A 5,915-nucleotide genomic window follows, 5' to 3' on the forward strand; every position below is an offset into this window, starting at 1 on the left:
CACATTCTTTTCAAGCACATGGGACATTCTCCAGGATACATCACATATTAGGCTACAAAACAAGTCCCAATAAATTCAAAAAGACTGAAGTCATACCATGCATCTCTTCTGACCACAATGCTATGAAACTAGAAATCAACCACAAGAAAAAATCAGGAAAGACCACAGATGCATGGAAGTTAAATAACATGCTACTGAACAATGAATGGATCAAAGAAGACGTAAAAAAATTATGTGGAAAAAAATAAAACTGAAAATGAAAATACAAGGGTCCAAAATCTTTGGGATGCTGCAAAAGCAGTTCTAACAGGAAGTTTACAGCAATAAAGGCCTACTTCAAGAAACAAGAAAAATCTCAAATAAACAAACTAAACTTATTCCTAAAGGAGCTAGCAAAAGAAGACCAAAACCCCAAACCAGCAGAAGTAAGGAAATAGTAAACATTAGAGAAAAAAATAAATGTTTAAAAACTAAAAACAAACAAATAAACAAACAATACAACAGGTAAGTGAAACCAGGAGCTGATTCTTTGAAAACAGCTACAAAGTTGATAAACCTCTAGCCAAACTGATCAAAAGAGAGAGAGAGAAAAGAGAGAGAAGGGGACTCAAATAAACAAAATCTTTACAAATGAAAGATGACAAATAACAACTGACACCACATAAATACAAACAATTGTAAAAGAATAGTATGAAAAATTATATGCCAACAAATTGGACAACCTAGAAGAAATGGATAAATTCCTAGAAATATACAACCTACCAAAACTGAAGCAAGAAGAAATAGAAAATTTGAACAGTCCAATTACCAGCAATGAAATTGAATCAGTAATCAAAAAACTCCCAACAAACAAGAAAGTTCCAACCAGATGGCTTCACAGGCAAATTCTACCAAACATTTAAAGAAGAATTAATACCTATACTTCTTCTCAAACTATTCCAAAAATAGAAAAGGAAGGAAAGCTTCCAAATTCATTCTGAGGCTGGTATTACCCTGATACCAAAAACAGATAAAAACACTACCAAAAAAGGGAACTACAGGTTCTGATGAACATAGATGCAAAAATCCTTGACAAAATACTAACAAACCAAATCTAATAATACATTTTTAAAAAATCATTCACAGGGTGGCTCAGTCGGTTAAGCAGCTGTCTTCAGCAGAGGTCATGATCCCAGGCTCCTGGGATCAAGCCCCACATCAAGGCTCCCTGCTTCTCCCTCTCACTCTGACTGCCACAACCCCTGCTTGTGCTCACGCTCTCTCTCTCTCTGTCAAATAAATAAATAAAACCTTAAAAAAAGCATTCACCATGATTAAGTGGGATTTATTCCCAGGATGCACGCATGGTTCAATATCCATAAAACAATCAATGTGATACATCACATCAATAAGAAAAAGGATAGCCCATGCCCTGTGAGCTGAAGGAAGCAGACGAGGAAGCGGCTGCAATGTCCTTTTGAATCCCACAAGCTGCCTGCAGCTCTGTCCAGTGAGGGGACAAGGCAGGGTGGAGGAGGGACTTTTGTTGGCCCCAGGCTCACCTGCCCACTCTGGCACTGGGGCCCCATGCCTGCCCGCCTGCCCTGTGGAGTCCCAGGTGACAAGTGCCATGCTCAGCCAGGTGGTGGGCATTGAGCCTCTCTACCACAAGGCAGAGCCAGCCAGCCCCAACAGCACAAAGTGTTCCTCAGAGACTGAGCCTCCCCCATCCCACATCCCCACCTCCTGCCCCTGGCCCAGCTCCCACCCACAGCGCCCCAGGCCACAAAAAAGAGGAGGATGTGGAGGGCGCTGGGCCTGGCAAGCAGGGTGGTGGGAAGCTGGTGCTCAGTTCCCTGTTCAAACACCTCTGCCTGGTCTGTAGGGATGTGGCCTCCAGCTACCACTAGGATGGGCATCCTGTGAGGCTTACAAAGCCTTCTTCAAGAGGACCATCCGGGGGAGCATCGAGTATAACTGTCCAGCCTCCAATGAGTACAAGTTCACCAAGCAGAGACACAAGGCTTATCAGGCCTGTCCCTTCACCAACTGCCTGCTGATGGACATGCTCAAGCAGGGGTTTGTCTGACCATGTCCGGGATAGGTGACAGAAGTACAAGCAGCAGCCAGAGGTGGATCCAGTGCTCTTCCCAGGCTCCTTCCCTGTTGGACCCCTGACAATAGCTAGAGGCACTCCCAAAACCGCTCCAGTAAATGCATTGGTGTATGACCTGCTGGTGGTGGACCTTGAGAAGTACAGGCCATGCCTGACCCAGTGGGCCCCCAACCTTCCAGCTCTGGCTACCCTCTGTGACCTCTCTGACTGAGAGATCATGGTCACAATCAGCTGGGCTAAGAGCATCCTAGGCTTCTCATCACTGTCACTGTCTGACCAGATGTCAGTACTGCAGAGTGTATGGATAGAGGTCCTGGTGTCGGGTGTGGCCTAGCACTCACTGCTACTGCAGGATGAACTGGCCTTTGATGAGGACCTGGTCCTGGATGAAAAGGGGGCACAAGCGGCTGGCTTGGGGGAATTAGGGGCTGTCCTGCTGTAACTGGTGAGGTGACTATAGGCACTCCAGTTGGAGCATGAGGTATAAGCCCTACGAAGACCCTGGCCCTTGCCAATTCAGACTCTGTGCACACTGAGGATGCCAAGGTTGTGGAGCAGCTATGAGAAGCTCTACATGAGGCCATGCCAGAATATGAAGCAGGCAGGGTGGGCCCTGGAGGGGGTACTGAGCAGCGTCAGGCAGGCAGGCTGCTCATGCTACCACTCCTTCACCAGACGGTGGGCAAATTGTGGGCCTATATCTATGGGGTGAAGCTGGAGGGCAAGGTGCCCATGCATAAGCTATTCTTGGAGATGCTTGAGACCATGATGACTGAGGCAAGGGGTGAGCATGGGTGGGGGTGCTGGAAGGACCCACCCAGTACAGGGTCAGCTCCAACGGGGCAGAGCTGGGTCTGGGCAGTGCTACTGCCTGCTGGCAGGGTCAGGGCAATACCATCAGCCCCTGAGACCAGGCCCTACTCCTCTCCCCCTCCCAGGGGGTTTTAGAAGCTGGGGACATGTGTGCCCAGGCTCAGGACACAGTGTTGCCCCTTGCAAGCCATAACATGCCCTCAGAGTATAGGGGACCTTGCAGCAGCCATAGGGGACTGCAGGGTATGTGGAGGCTGGGGGCAGAGGCCTGATCTCAGGGAGGGAAGGGAGTGGAGGCCACAGTGTCCCAGTGGGTGATGTTTTGCTGCTGCTTAATCCAACCCCCTCTCTAGAGCAGAGGAGAATTTGGAGAGCAAAGGTTCTGCCCCCTTTGTTCCTCTTCTCATCTTTTACATAAGGCTTTACTGCTCCCCCTCGAAGCAATAAACCCAAGCAGGCTCCAGCCCCTGGACCCCAGGTTCCCCCATCACCTCCCACCCAGCCTCCTCAAGGGGTAGGGAATGCACTGTCTCTATCTCCTGAAGAACAATAACACTGTATTTGGGGGTTTGGCCAGATAAGTGTAGGGACATAGGGCAAGGAAGGGCCCAGAGACCTTGGCTATACACAGACTCTCTTTTAATGTACATTTGCTGCAAAGAGAAACTGCTTTTCATTTTAAACCTTTGATTAGAAAAACGTATGTTGAGCTCAAGAAAAAAAAGAGAGAAATAAAAATCATGATAATTTTAATAGACACAGAAAAACCGTGTGACAAAGTATAATATCCATTCATGATAAAAACCCTCAACAAAGCACCTCAACATTAAAAAAAGGCCTTATATGAAAAACCCACAGCAATAGCATACTCAATGGGGAAAAACTAGAGCTTTTCCCCTAAGGTAAGGAACAAGATAAGAATGTCCACTATCACCACTTTTATTCAACATAGTATTGGAAGTCCTGGCCACAGCAATCAGACAACAAAAAGAAATAAAAGGCATCCAAACTGGTAAGGAAGAAGTAAAACTTCCACTATTTGCAGACAGTACAATACTATATATAAAAACCCTATAGACTCCACCAAAAAACTCCTAGAACTGATAAATGAATTGAGTAAAGTCACAGGATACAAAATCAATGTACAGAAATCTGTTGCATTTCTCTACACTAATATTGAAGCAGTAGAAAGAGAAATTAAAAAACCAATCCCATTTATAATTGCACTGAGAATAACAAAATACCTAGAAATAAACTTAACCAAAGGAGGGGAAAGAACTGTACTCTGGAAACTATAAAACACTGATGAAAGAAATTGAAGACGACACAAACAAATGGAAAGATATTCCATGCTCATGGATTGGAAGAACAAATATTGTTAAAATGTCTATACTACCCAAAGCAATCTACACATTTAATACAATCCATATCAAAATACCAACAGCATTTTACACAGAGCTAGAAGAAATAATCCTAAAATTTGTATGTAACCACAAAAGACCCCAAATAGCCAAAACAACCTTGAAAAATACAACTGAAGGTATCACAATTCTAGACTTCAAGTTGTATTACAAAGCTGTACTATCCAAAACAGTATGGTACTGGCACAAAAATAGACACATAGAGCAATGGCAGAGAATAGAAACCCAGAAATAAACTCACAATTATATGGTCAATTAATCTTCAACAAAAGAAGAATGAATATACAGTTGGAAAAGACAGTCTCTTCAACAAGTGGTTTTGGGAAAACTGGACAGCCACATGCAAAAGAATGAAACTGGACGACCTTCTTACACCATACATAAAAATAAACTAAAAATGGATTAAAGACCTAAATGTGAGACCTAAAACCATAAAAGTCCTTCAAGAAAGTACGGGCAGTAATTTCTCTGACATTAACTGTAGCAACTCTGTTCTAGAGATGTCTTCCGAGGCAAGGGAAATAAAAGCAAAAACAAACTATTGGGACTCACTAAAATAAAAAGCTCTTGCACAACAAAGGAAACAATCAACAAAACTAAAAAGGAACTTATTGAATGGGAGAAGATATTTGCAAATGACATATCTGATAAAAGGTTAGTATCCAGTATGTATAAAGAACTTATACAACACAACACCCAAAAAACGAATAATCTGCTTTAAAATGGGCAGAAGAATGAATAGAATTTTCTCCAAAGAAGACATACCAATGGCCAACAGACATATGAAAAGATGATGAATATCATCAGGGAAATGTAAATCAAAACTACAATGGGGATAAAGAAAGGGGGGGTAATCAGAAGGGGGAATGAAGCATGAGAGACTATGGACTCTGGGAAACAAAATGAGGGCTTCAGAGGGGAGGGGGGTGGGGGAATGAGATAGACTGGTGATGGGTAGTAAGGAGGGCACGTATTGCATGGTGCACTGGGTGTTATATGCAACTAATGAATCATCAAACTTTGCATCAGAAACCAGGGATGTACTGTATGGCGACTAACATAATACAATAAAAAAACATTAAAAAAAACTACAACGCAATATTGTAAGAATGGCTAAAATCAAAAGCACAAGAAACAGCAAGTGTTAGTGAGGGTATGAAGAGAAAAGAATCCTCATGCATTGTTGGTGGGAATGCAAACTGGTACAGTCACTGTGGACAACAGTTTGGAAGTTCCTCAAAAGTTACAAATAGAGGACCGGCTGAAAAAGGGGTCCCCTACTCCTCCACCATCATAACCCTGAGTTGAGCTGGATAGGTACCAGACCAGCAGGAATATTCCACGGAATCAGCCTGAGATGCAGGAAGATACATCTGGATCTCTACAAATGAACATCTCCAGCGCTGAGTATCGAGGTACGAAGCGGGGAGCCGTGAAACCGCGCACAGATATCGGAAGCTAAACAGAAGGGGGAGGGAGCCGCCGTGTCAGGGCGCCGGGAAGCGGTAGCCACCTGCAAGGGGGAGTGGACAGACCGCGGACCCGCACGCTTGAGACAGCAGGCTGAGAAGGGAGCTCCGGGAGCG

General features: G+C 44.3%; 1 pseudogene; it reads left to right on the forward strand.

The window, feature by feature from the left end:
• Positions 1-1,609: 1,609 nt before the first annotated feature.
• LOC100475528 overlaps positions 1,610-5,915 on the forward strand; it is a 9,327-nt pseudogene continuing 5,021 nt past the window's right edge.

This window comes from Ailuropoda melanoleuca, chromosome 6 (genome assembly GCF_002007445.2).
Source record: "Ailuropoda melanoleuca isolate Jingjing chromosome 6, ASM200744v2, whole genome shotgun sequence".
In the NCBI taxonomy this organism is placed as follows: Eukaryota; Metazoa; Chordata; class Mammalia; order Carnivora; family Ursidae; genus Ailuropoda; species Ailuropoda melanoleuca.